Source organism: Acomys minous (genome assembly GCF_964271855.1).
Source record: "Acomys minous genome assembly, chromosome: 7".
Taxonomy (NCBI): Eukaryota; Metazoa; Chordata; class Mammalia; order Rodentia; family Muridae; genus Acomys; species Acomys minous.
In genome coordinates, this window is record NC_140488.1 from 4492945 (window position 1) to 4507373 (window position 14429).

At 36.9% G+C, this 14429-nt stretch overlaps 1 protein-coding gene across 3 annotated transcripts in view; it reads right to left on the reverse strand.

The window, feature by feature from the left end:
* Window positions 1-14429, reverse strand: part of LOC311601594 (uncharacterized protein) — a 286148-nt gene that overhangs the window by 228445 nt on the left and 43274 nt on the right. Inside the window, exon 1 of one of the 3 annotated variants that reach the window (XM_084789122.1) lies at window positions 13926-14000. The exons of the other annotated variants lie outside the window; for them this stretch is intronic. The gene's annotated coding sequence lies outside the window, so the exon portion shown is untranslated. Of the gene's footprint in view, window positions 1-13925; window positions 14001-14429 lie in introns of those variants that run through there. 3 annotated transcript variants of the gene reach the window in all.

Consider the following 14429-nt stretch of genomic DNA (forward strand, 5'->3'; position numbering starts at 1 on the left):
TTAGACCTGGAAGTATAAGATAAAAATAAGCTCTTTTTTCCACAATTTGCTTTTGGTCATGGTGTTCATCTCACCAACAGGAAGAAAAGTACCTAGAAAATATACTGTTCTACATGGTGTTTTAAAAATGTAACAACAACTCAAGAAAAAAAAGGTAGTAAATTTGAAAGGGAAAAAGAAGATGGGTACATGGGAGGGTTTGGAGAAAAAAAAAGAGAAGTGGTAAATAATGTAATTATATTATAATCTGAAAAAATAATTATTTGAAAATTGCCAATGGTGTGTCTTGTTCAGCACTACATGAGCTAAAGAATGAAAGCAAAGATACAACAAAACTAAGCAAAACAAAGATGATCTTAGACATCTTTTTTCAAGAGGAAATCTCTATTTCTCAAAGCATTGCCTTAGTGTAGCAATAAGCCTTAAGAAAAATTTCCAAATATGAAACAAAATTACAGTATTTATTCTAGGCCCTACACATATTCTAAGGTTAGAAAAAATGGCTGTGCATTGGATTGGATTCTGTTTCTCTCATGTACACTGAGAAATCAGAATGTGACAGAAGGTAGTCAATTGTTATTAATTAATATGTCCATGATGCTCACTGCTAAACTGAAGCAAATAAAAAGGAAAGTAAACAAACCGTCAACCATCAAGAAAAAAGTCAGAAACTACATGGAAAGATGATCTAGTAACCAACTAAAAGGCTCAGTACACACAGAAGTCATGCTATAATACTTAGATCCCCAGATACTGAATAAGGGCAGCTTATGAATGTAGATGTCATAAAAAATGTAACACAAAGTATGTTAGGTATAAAATATATATATTACAAAGCATGTTCCTACATATGTTTAAAAGCAAAAACTGTCTAAAGACTAAAAATTCTGATGACATGTAGTTTTGGGTCCATTGTTTACCTCAAAGTCTAGAATCAAGAAAGAAAAAAACATGGCATCCCTAATTCCATATGGGAAGCAATAAGATAGAGGGGTTCTACAGTGTGGGAGAGAAAGAAGAACCAGCTAACAAGAGTCAACAATGATTTGTACATTTGTGTTTGTCAAAGGCCTTGAAGCAATCTATCTGACAGCTCACAGAAGCAGCAAACATTCAAGTGGTTTTCTAGAAAAGGCAAGGGCAAATGGAAGAGAAAAAGATGAGATGTCATACACTGTGGCTCTAAAGAGGGACCTTGCACATTGAGTACTAAGAAAACAAGAGAGGAAAGTTATTTTAATATATAGATATATCAATTAAAATTCCTCTTTAGTGAGAATAATAATGTCCTTTAATAAAGGTGGAAGATACTTGGAAAATAATCAAAGGCCTTCCTCAAAAGCTTTTTTAAAAAAATGGTAGTAATCCTTTTATTGGCGTCTCCTCAGCCCTGTACAAATGACAAATGGCTGCTCTAAATTCCTCCCATTGACAATTTGCCCTGGAGAGTCTTTTTCACACTGGACTACGGAGAAAAAGGGAAAAATGTCAAAAAGCTAAAATCAGCCAGATTTTGTTAATAAATCTGAAGAGTCAGCTGTTTGATATCTCATAGCATTTTATTTCATAGGAGAGCAAATCCCCTTGTGTTCTCTTTTGTTAGTTCTTCCAGGCAACCATAGGCAGGGACTTGGACTCAGTTTCAAGTGAAAAGTGAGATATTGTTGAGATCATGCTGTGCCCTGACATAAATTATGCCATATCATGCAAAACAGTTATGTTATACGCTGTGCCTTGCTCTGAGAGACTCCATTTATAAGTAGCTTTTTACACCATTTTAAGATGCAGGATGACTGGGCCCCTGGGCAGACACTGTGACTAGCACTATCTGGCCTGCATGAGAGAGTAGAAAGGGTTTTGTCCTATAAATGTCTTGGAGTACAACTCCCTACCTGGATCCTATGAAATGATAGCCATCTACCACTTTAATGGCAAAGGCCCTGCCAACCTGTCATCTGGTCAGTAGATGTTTGTATTAAGAGACCTACAGTCAGGTAGAGTGAAAGAATTCAATATTAAAGGGAAAGCGTTACCACAGGTTTTGGTAGATTTCAGACCTCCAACCAAACAGGATAACATGCAATGCGGTCCTATTTACCCTAGCTTCATCATAATGGAAAAGTGATGGTATCAAAGTGAGACTCCTGGGGAAATGCTTCCAAGGTCATTTAATATGCAAGGTTTCAGACTAATCTAGTATCAGTTGCCTACTGAATGAAAGAAGGATTCTGTTATCCTGACAACATAGTTCCTGATACTACAGGTATTAGGAGGACCTACATCTTCCAGTTGCTGACTTTTTCTCATCATTCAAGGTCTAACAATTATGTGACAGGATTAGAAAGCAAGGTCTATCTTACCACCTTGCTCTGACAAGGAAGTCATGTATCCACTGTGTGGGGTACCCAATGCCATGTAAGGGAATGGAATTCAGTCTTTGGTTCAGTGACCCAGGACATGAGTTCACATTATATCAATATCTAAATGTTACCATCAGATAAAAATCTAGCACTAATATTTCAGTGTCAGTGGCCTCAGAGAGAGGTTCAACATATGTACCAGATGGATTCACTCTCTTAGATTTAGTTCACATCTCTCAGTAAACTCCTACATCACCAAAGGAATAATTACTGCTCAGTGGAATACTGCAGAGTTCTAGCCAAAAAATAAAGTCACATCAATTTTAACCAACAAATATGAATTTTTGGAAGAGAAAAGAAGTCTCTTTCCAAAGGCAATTATTTCTCTCTTCAGAAATGTTTCCTAATATAAAATCCCACATCTCCCCCTTGCTTGTGGAACTGAAAAATGAGAATCACAGCAGTGTGTTTGCATGGAAGGAGCTGAGGATAGTCATTTCCTCATTTGTATTTCACTTGTCACTTATCATTTTTGAGGGACTGGAGAGATACCTCAGCAGTTAAGAGTGCTCATTGCTCTTTCACAGGACCTGAGTTGAGTTCCTAGCAACTATACTGGGCAGTGGACAACCCCATGCAACTCTTTCTCCAGGAGATCTAATGTCTTCTTCTGGCCACACTCATATACATATACCTACAAACACACACACACACATACACAGAGAGAGAGACAGAGAGAGACAGACAGACAGACATAGAGAGACAGAGAGAGACAGACAGAAAGACAGAGAGACAGAAATAGAGACAGAGGGACAGAGACAGACAGAGGCAGAGAGACAGAGACAGACTAAGACAGAGAGACAGAAAGAGAAACAAATAAAATGTCTTTTTAAAAAAAAAGCATTGTTATCCACTATTTCATTAGAGAGATATCTAGTAAGGTAATGAGGTAGGCTGGGAAACGACTTTCAGGGATATTCACAGGTGAAGAAGCCTGGATGTAAAATCTAGAATAGAAATCTATTTGGTTTATTTACTGATGTGTTTTGGGTCAACCACAGTATCATCCAGGTGATACAAACTTGGCTCCTCCAACAGTTACCAAGCCATACCTCCAAGCACATCAGATCATAATTTTAGTTCATCTAAGAAAATTGTATCTTGGTTTTATACTATGTTGTTCAGAGAATTTTTACATCCACATTCAACTGTTTTTTAATAGAGGCTAGTAGCTGATTCAATTGAACCATTAGTAAGCCTTGAGTAAGTTTACTATATAGTATACTTTCTACAGATAAGTATATAAATAGTTCACTGTGCTTTCCTTCTAAAATGGAAATGGTGCCACCACCACAATTTCCACTATACTTCTAAGAAGATCTAGAAGATCTCCCACTCAACCACCATCCCATTGGATATGTAGGGGACCTCTCAACAGTGTCTCTCACAAACTTAGTACATCCAAGTCCCTTCCTTAGGCCTCAAAGTTATAAGGTTTGCTCTGGCCCTGCTCCAAACACAAGACTCTATACAAAGCAAGAAGTTTCCAGGGTCAATAGAAATTGCTGACCCAAATTTTTTAAAATTTTTTATTAATTTGTTCTTGTTACACCTCAATGGTTATCCCATCCCTTGTCTCCTCCCATTCTTCCCTCCCTCCCATTTTCCCCTTACTCCCCTCCCCTATGACTGTTCCTGAGGGGGATTACCTCCCCCTGTATATGGTCATAGGGTATCAAGTCTCTTCTTGGTAACCTGCTGTCCTTCCTCTGAGTGCTACCAGGTCTCCCCCTCCAGGGGACATGCTGACCCAAATTTTATGGCCCCCACTTCTAGGCAACTCCTAATTACACAGGACTGAAAAGGGCCTGCCTGTGTCACCCAAACTTGCATTCAGACCTGAGTGATTTTTTTCTAGTTCTGCTTTCCTAAGCCTGAAGAAGGTTCCAGGGCAGCTGTTGCCCTTCTAGCGAATAATGATAGAGCTTCAATATACAGGTTCAAGTTGTGTTTTGCATATTTTAATACATATGTGAATGCCTACCATCTCATTAGAATTCAGAGCCTGGTTCAGCAGCCCTAGAACATGGCCTGAGAGTTTGCAGTTCTAACAAACTTTCAGGTAATGTTTATGTTCTAGTCTGGGGTCGATGCTTTGAGGAACAAGACTGACGTGTAAAGGGAAATATAGAAGTCCAGTAGAGTAAGGGGCACAAGGAGGAATTTGAAAAGCTGAAGTGGTTTTTGGCTATTTAGCGTTTTGCATCTTGTACGCAGGTCAACAAATTTACAGGAAGCCTTATTATTTTTCATGCTAAAGAGAGACATTAAAAGTTATGCCAGCCATTTTTAGGAAACCTAGAAAAACGAAAAACAGTCAAGTGGGAAATACCATTCTCCTTGTTTCCAAGTCCCAATCTCTCTCCTATTATGACCCTCCATGCCAGAAAATGTAAGAGTGCCCTTGGGAAATGTCACAGTGATATATATCGTCACTTTTCAATATTATTTGATTCTTTACATGGATTTTCATGTGCTGTTTTAAGACCCTGCTATCCTGCCCTCAGAAATACGGCATTCCATCCACTTTACCAAAAGCATCAAGTCCAAATGATTTAGAATTCAAGCCAAATAAACAGGAGCTCTACATCTCTAGTGAAAATATAAGTTATGCAAATATAAATCTTATACTCATTGTCCATAGAAGAAGGAAGGCCTGTTTATGTGGACTTGAACTACCTACATTAACATATAATCAAAAGTCCATAAATTTGAGCCTTAGACACTATTATGCCACTAGCCAATTATAGACAATCTGTACTCTAATTGCCATATTTATATGACAAGCCTGGATTTTCTAATGTTTTTATCACTGTAAAGATAATATTTGTATCATTATAAAGAGCATACAAATAAATATAAACACAAACCATAGAATTATTGTTGTTTAATTGGAATGTTCAATTCAAGAGCCACTGGTAAATTCATTCCTGAAGCACAGTAGCTCTCAAAAATTTTACATCATAATATTATTTTAAATCTACCAGCAGTGTAATCCTATATACACCACAAAAGCACAGCTGTCTTGTTGAAACACGGGTTGGCAGTCAGGGTTTTACTCCCTTGGAACTTTATAATGACTGATACATACAAGTGATTCCCAGGGCACTTCCAAGAAACCTCTGGTACTTCCAAGAGCCTCATTTGAAATTCAGCACCGAATCAAATATTGCTTTATTAAGATCAGATTTTCTTCTTAATCACACTGATTAGCATGCAGGCACAAGAAAAAGAAAGCAAAACAAAGAGATCAGTGAAGGAAAAAAATCATGCCCAGCACTCTAGGAAATGGGTTATAGTGCTGCAAAAATGTTTCAATACTGTATTTAAATGGAGCTTCATAGTCATTACAGTAACACAGAAAACAGGATCTGAGACCTGATTCTACAGTAATTCAATTTGATGTTAAATAAGTTCCTTCCATTTGTCAACCTCAGACATAGGATTCATGCAGCTTTTGTCCAACTCTGATGATCTGGTGTTTGAGAACTCCATATTTAAGTGAAGTTTCATGGTCATATCATTTATCACAAATAGTAATGGAAAATGAAATGCGACTTTTCAATTGTTCCTGCTGGCATAATTCTGTACTTCTGTTTGGAAGCTCAAACATTTTAATAATATTCTGTTGAATTTGCAGTAGGAAAAAAAACCAGAATCAATCTTGAAGAAATCATGTCTGTAATCTTTGAACATCTCTTATTCAGTAAGGTTCCAGCACTTTCTGCATAGTGCCAGCCCTTATTGATTTCTGGACTGAGGAAGATAATACTATTTCCATATTTGTGAGAAGCATGTGGGCTTTACAGAATAAGAACAAGGAAGGAGAGAGTAGGATGAAAGACTCAAAGTAGTCTAGATAGATAAGTCTCAATGAGTATTTGAACATAGGTCATCTCAATGCAATGCAGGCAGAAAGGAAAGAACAATGCCGAGAGTTATTTGTAAGGACACACGGGCAGGACTGTATGATCAGCTTTGTTTTGTTTTGAAGAGAGAGGCGGGTGCACACATGTACTGTGGTAGTTTGAATGAGAATCCCACTCCACCCCTGGCCCCCATAGGCTCATCTATCTGACTGTTTTTCCCCTAGTTTGTAGAACTGTTTAGGAAGGATTAGGAGGTGTGGCCTTTTTGGAGGAGTTTTGTCACTTGGGGTGGGCATTGAAAAATTTAAAAACCCATGCCATTCCTAGTTAGCTCTCTCTTATTGCTTACTGCTTGTAGATAAGACGTAAACTCTCAACTACTGCTCCAACTGGCACCATGACCACTTACCTGCCTGCTGCCACACTCTCTGCCATAATATTAAATTGTAAGTTCCCAATTAAATTCTTTTTTCTATAGGTTGCCTTGGTCATGGTGTCTCTTTATAGCAATCTAACAGTAACAGTAACAGTAAAATATATGCTAATTCTCTTCCTTGAGTAATGTCATGTCATTATCTAAGCTGCTACTCTTGAAAGAGATTTGAGAAGCAAGATAAGTTGTAAATTGGAATACTAATTGAGATGTCTGTGGATGTTGTAGGGTACAGCTGTCCAGCAAATGTTCTGGTACCAACATAAGTCACAAAGGACCAGGCAAAGTAAAATGGAGCCATGATATTAATTTGGAAGAGTTCAGCATATAGGGACAGATTCAATCTTTTAGCAACTCTATCACCTTTCCTCATTGACTCATAACAATATTTAGTGGCTTTCTCCCTTGCCAAACTATTTAGAGTCCTTTTTTTTAATTTGCTAGGCTAATTTTCACATAGGTGAAATTTTGAAGTGGTGGATATGTTAGCTAGCTTATATCTTTATTCATATTAGTATTTTTAAATTATAGCACCACTTTGTAACACATAAATACATGCAGATATTATTTGACGATTTATAATCCAAATTAAAATTGTAAAAATAGTGAATAAAATTTAAACAGTTTTTTTTTCCTTCACATAGCTTATAGTCTAAAAGAAGAGACAAGAACAAGTATAGGGGTGGTTTTAAATTGTGATCAATACTTTGGAGCAAACAAATGGGTACAGTTATCAAGAATACTAGAAGAAACAAAGGGGAGTGAAGTGCAAGTTTCTGGTGTTGTTGAAGAATCAGTTGTGTCACATGCTGTTTTCTAAAAGCTATCTTGTGAGAGGGCACATGATGTTTTTCTGGAAGGTGTCTTGTGAGAGGGCATGTGATGTTTTGCTGGGAGCAGACATGTGAGAGGGTACCTGATGATTGGAAAGAGTATAAAAAGAACCATGGACAGTGGGACCAGGATGTTTACATTGCTACACCACCATGTAATGCTTTGCTGGACTTTGCTGGTCTCTGCTGTTCTTTGCTTCAGAGAGACAAGTTTTCCAGGGAACTTCTCCTGGTGCTCTGATTCTGGCTGCTTCCACTAACTACTGGCAGTTCGGCAGAGCCTTGCAGTTTCTGCTACAGATTTATGCTGCTGTTTGATGTTGACTATTGGACTGGAGTGCTGCTATCCTGACAATGCAGAGTGGAATTAAGCCAAGGAACTACATCTAAACTGCTCCACAAACCCCTTTCCTTATTTACATTCTTTCTCCCCTTCTTCTGGCCTGTGGGTTAGAATTGAGGTTGAAGTGTTTAAATACTCTAAATAAAGTAGGTTTTGAAAAATATAAGCCTACAAGGGAGCCTCTTGGAATCCCAATCTGAAAGTCATTCCTAGACAAGAAAATGGGCTAAATCAGTGGTTCTGTGGCTCATGCCCCCTTTGGGAGGTCACATATCAATTATCTTATATATAGATGTTTACATTAGATCCACAGCTGTACCAAAGTTACAATTATAAAGTAACAATAAAAATAATTTCATGGTTGGTGGTCACCACAACATGAGGAACTGTATTAAAGGATTACAGCATTAGATTGAGAACCACCGGACTAAATGAATCACTACAAGTATGAAAAATTTCTTTACAGTGCTGTGGTACTCACAACCTTCACTTCAGTGATATGCTATGAATCTTTGCTGCTGTGGCCAGTTATAGTTGACTGATAGTAATAAAGTAGTACAATAGGACATGATCATAAGACCATAAGATTATACTTGATGCCTATGAGATGGTGTTTAAAAACTTTGTTGTCATTAGTGGGGCTGGATAGAGACGTTTACATTATCCAGATGTGATGTTGGCTTAAGTGAAACTTTAAAGAAAAATGCTACAAAACTTTTCATTCCACTAGAATGAACTCTGTCTGAAATAACACCAGCACATTGAAGCCTCCTTCTGCGTGAAGTCACTATTCTGTAAGGTTTCACTCAAACACTATTTTTGAGGAAGTAATTCTTAGAACATTTCTTTTAATGATTAAATAGAGAATTGCTGCAAACTATAGGACAAAAAAATCTATTTAGCCTTTGGGGAAAGGATAAGTAGGTTCTGCTTTGCAATTCCTTCTTGGTGGGTTCACAATTACTCCACAGCATGACAGCTAAAATGCCTAAGAAATTACTTACCTGAATCTCAGTAACAATTAGTCCCCTACCTTTGATATGTTCGCCTCCAGTTCATTTGACCTCCCTGCATGGGAAAATTGAGTTTACCCATTTACAGTTCTATTTATTCTTTATAGGCAAATGAAAATGTGCTATGGGTTAAACAATTTCTGCCTAGCCCTATGTATTTTAACTAGAATGTTTAAGATGTATCTGTTGAATAATTAATGTATAAATCTTAGTTGGCAAGGAAAGGAAAACGAAAATAAGTTTTACTTGTTAAAGACATGGATTTAGCTGTACTGAAGTCTTACTGTGTTGAAGAAGCTTGTACATCAAAGAAGACAAAAGACAGAAATTCTGGAATTTGTAGAATGATTTAAAAGGAAATTAACAAATTATGTTTGCAGAGCTTATAATTTGGCTGAAATTGTGGTCCTGCAGTATCAAAATTTGGGTATAGGGCAACATGCAAATGCATGCACCAGTACTCATCAACTGTTTTCTTACTCCTTCATTTGTCAAACTATTTGGAAAATACATGTTCTGTCTGCAGTAAATTATCATTAAGGTTGTTTTTTTTTAATGAAGGACTTTTTTTTAAATGAACATTTTAAAGTTCACTGGAAAACCTTATTATCTTTTGTCACATACTGTCAGAACCCACAGGATGAACCATTCAAAAGAGGTATTCAATCTCACTGAGGTCCTTAACAAATGAGCCATGTAGGATTTTGGCAAAGGACAAAAGCACTCTAGCTTGTTAGTGATGCGTACATCACTAGGAATTTATCGGCTCCATCAGCGTCCCTGGAACACAGAGAACTTCTGGACTAATACCAATATGTAAGCTGTTGCACCTGCAGTAGCTGAAGAGTTCTACTCTATTCAACTTACTTATTTTCATTTCTGTAAACGCTAAAAAGTTGTCTTCAATATCTTTTGTATTTGACAAAAACAGTGAAGGGAAGGACTTTACTGTAGTTTATTTTCATTTGGTTTTTTGCCGTGGTGGTTTACATTCATAGGAGCCTCATGAATATCACACAAGGGCTCTAGCCCTAAGTTGCATTTTTTAGCCCATTTTAGAAATTTTACTTTGAGAAAGAGTTTCACTAACTTACCCAAGCTGCCCTTCAATTTTCAATCCTTTTTCTAGCTCCAAAATAGAATCTAAGTTAACAGGTATGGATTACCACATCCAGCTACTGTTGATTTAGACTTTGGGAAGTTTAACACAAATATATTGCCTAGTCTAATATGCATTACTTTGTTCAGGTTAAACAAATCACATTCCCAAGGCCACATACTATATTTTCTGTTAGAATTCACAGTCAATTATATGCTACATACTTGTATATCTCAAGTCTCTATTTATGTGGCAGGGTTAGGAATATATCTTATTAATTTATTCATATTACATCTCAATTGTTATCCCATCCCTTGTATCCTCCCATTCCTCCATCCCTCCCATTTTCCCCTTACTCCCTTCCTCTATGACAGTGACTGAGGGGGACCTCCTTCCCCTGTATATGCTCATAGGGTATCAAGTCTCTTCTTGGTAGCCTGCTATCCTTCCTCTGAGTGCCACCAGGCCTCCCCATCCAGGGAACGTGGTCAAATATGAGGCACCAGAGTTCGTGTAAAAGTCAGACCCCACTCTCCACTCAACTGTGGAGAATATCCTGTCCATTGGCTAGATCTGGGTAGGGGTTTACAGTTTACTGCATGTATTGTCCTTGGCTGGTGCCATAGTTTGAGCAGGACCCCTGGGCCCAAATCTGCCTATCATAATGTTCTACTTGTTGGTGTCTAGGACCCTCTGGATCCTTCTACTTTGCCATTCTTCCATGCTTCTCTCATCTAGAGTCCCACTAGAATGTCCTCCCCTCTGTCCCAGTTTCCTGGTAAGTGAAGGCTTTCGTGGGACATGCCCCTTGGGCTAGTGTGCAGATATAAGTGAGTATATACCATTTGAGTCTTTCTGCTTCTGGGTTAACTCACTCATTATGATAATTTCTAGCTCAATCCATTTGTCCACAAATTTCGGGAATTCCTTGTTTTTAATAGCTAAATAATATTCCATAGTGTAAATGTACCACAGTCTCTTTATACATTTTCTACTGCAGGACACTTAGGCTGTTTCCATGTTCTGGCTATTATGAATAAGGCTGCTATGAACATGGTTGAGCAAATTTTCTTGTTGTGTGCTGGAGCATCTTCTGGGTATATTCCCAGGAGTGGAATAGCTGGATCTTGAGGAAGCCCTATTCCCATTTTTCTGAGATAGCACCAGATAGATTTCCAAAGTGGTTGTACTAGTTTGCATTCCCACCAGCAATGAAGGAGTGTTCCTCTCTCCCCACATCCTCGCCAGCATGTGGTGTCAATTGAGTTTTTGATCTTAGCCATTCTGATGGGTGTAAGATGGAATCTCAGAGTTGTTTTGATTTGTATTTCCCTGATAACTAAGGAGGTTGAGCATTTCTTTAAGTGTTTCTCAGCGAGTTGGATATATTTCATTTAGAGAAAATTAGTGAAAATATGGTTTCATTTAGCAAATTACTGTTATACCAGTGATTGTCAATGAAATAATTACAGAAAAATATATGATCTATGAAATTGTTGTTTTTATTTAATTTTTAATTTTGAGAATTTGTTACATGAGTACTATATTAACATCTATCTCCCCAGCAGACTCCCTTCATGCCCTACCATGTTCTTTCAAATTCATGGCACTTCTTCAATTATTATATAGGCTCGATGGTATTGGTCATATTTAGGGATGAGCACTTGAGATTGAGCCACCTATAAGGGGGAATGTATTTGGAGAAAAGTGGTCAGTAGCTATTGATTGCCTGCAGTTATTCATCTAGAAATGTGGACTTGTAAGATACTTCCCCCACCCATTCATGTTGCATATTAACCAGTGTAGCCAATGTGTCAGTCTTGTTTAGGCAAACATACTGCTGAGATTGCATGGGTACAGCATCCTTGTCATGTCTAGAAGACACTGTCCAACAGTAGGCATCCTAAATGCCTATTCCAATCTTTCTATTCCCTCTTCCACAATGTTTCCTAAGCTTTAGGTGTAGGAGTTTTATTGTTGATGTAGCAATGTGTGCATCTATCCCATATTCATTTATTCTGTGTATTTTGACCAGATTTGGGTCTCTGTAACAGTGTCTGCTACAAAAAAGAAACTTCGTTGATGAGGGATGAGGGATAAGAGCTATGCTTATCTATGAGTATAAGTATTTAGAATACAATTAAAAACTATATTGCTTTTGGGATAATGGCAGTACTAGGTTTACCTCAAAGTTCTATTAAATCTCTAGCCATGTTTGGTTAGGTTTATAGTACTGGTCATGCATTCCTTCCTAGTAAGCAGGCATTAACTCTAATTAGACAACTGATGATTAACCCCAAGACAAAGGTTATCACTATTGCACCGCTGAAGATATCTTACCAGGCTGATTATTGTTCTTGTCCATGGGCGTTGATAGATAGATAGATAGATAGATAGATAGATAGATAGATAGATAGATTTTCTGTCTTGACAGCTTATGTCAGAATTTCTGATATTATGAGAGCTAATGCTCAAAAAGTCAGTTCCAGCTCAGGTCCCCTAAATCCTGTCTTATAAGTGTGTGACATCTTAAATGGTAAAATGTCCTCGTTTCTGCCACAGACAGAATTCTGCCTAGAAAGGTCAAGCTTCAATGCAGGCACAGCTGATGGCCAAACTCTGCCAAGACAGGGTAAGCAAGACCTCAATATTTCCTGCCTCAGATATATTGGGCCAGAAGGCTGAAGATGATTCTCCAATGTTATAGACAGTCTTGGGTGACTGTTCAGGCAGCAAACTGTCTCTGTCTTTTTTCATTTTGGAAGCTGTTCCCTACACTTCAATTCACTCAGGTAATTAAGTTTTATTCCTTCTCAAGTCTCTGGTGAGGTTGAAGACCAGATAGTTTAGTCTTACAGTTAAGCTCAGTTGTCTAGGGGTTAAGATATTTTTAAATCTATAGAGATGTTTTAGGTTGATAGAGATGAGATATGATAGATACTGATTTTCATTCAGAATTTTAGACTCACCAAGATAGGAAAGATATTTTCTTCAAGGTTGCCAAATACAAATAGCCAAAACACTGTGAATGTAACATTTATATAATTCCTGACTGTTTTCTGTTTCTTCTTGCTGTATGTGGTTTATTGTATATATGTGTAATAATATAAATGTATATGCAAAAAGAAATATAATAAAAGAATTACAAACAAATAAACAAAAAAGAGAGGCAGGAAAGAGAAAGGTCATGAAACAATATACATAATTCCAAAAAAAGCCCTTTGATATCCTGCTTTATATTGAAATCCTTTCAATAATGACATTTATTTATAGATCCATCAAATGATTAATTCATTGGTTAGGTCACAGCCATCAGTACTCAGTCATTTCAACAACTGCTAAGTGGTAGGAAACAAGACAAAGTACATGAACCTGTTAGGAATATTTCATATTCAACTCATAACAACTATTAAGCTTCACAAAATAGCAATCTCATGAATAGAAGAGAAAGAAAAAAGTGATCTTCTACACAAATGAGGATTGATAAAAAGAAATGGACTAATAATTCTATAATGAATAAAAGAAAAAGAAACAAAGGCGTAATTCAGAACAACTAAAAGGAAAACAATAAAATTATGAAAATCATATATTTCTTACAATACTAGCCACCAATTATAAATGATCTTAATTTTCTAATTAAAAAACACATATTAGCTCATTGGATTAAAAACAAATGCTCAACTCTGGCTACATTCAAGAAACTCACGTACAATACATAACTTAATTGAATTTGAAATGATATGAAATGGCACTCAAAACAATTCTTATCCATAAGCAAGTAGATGCAGATATTCACATATGGCAAAACAGACTTCAAGCCAAAGCAAGTTAGAAGATGCAAAGATGATCACTACATATTGATGAAGGTGATGATCTGCCAAGAAGTTAAAAAAAACAAGGCCTGGCGACACACACCTTTAATCTCAGCACTGGAAAGCAGAGGTAGGTAGATCTTCATGAGCCTTAGACCAGCTTAGTCTACATAACAAGTTACAGGGCAGCCAAGGCTTCATAGTGAGATACTGTTTCAAACAAACAAACAAGCCTTTTTATGAAAAGTAGTTAAAATGATTGTAAATATATGTGCACCAAACAATTAAGCAACAAATTTTACAAAATATACACTACAGGATATAAAGAAAGAAACAGACCCCAATACAATAATAGTAGGTGACTTTAGTATTTCACATTCACTGGCAGATTATCCAGACAAAAGCTCAACAATGAAATACCAGAATTAAATTATACTATATATCAAGTAGACTTAACAGAATCTATAGAGTACCTTATCCAAAAGTGATGAAAATTACATTATTTTCATTAGCATAAATTTTGTTTTAAAACATGTAACATTTGAGGCACAAAAGCACATATTAACAAATACTAAAACAACTTAAAATAACTTCTTCAATCTTATTA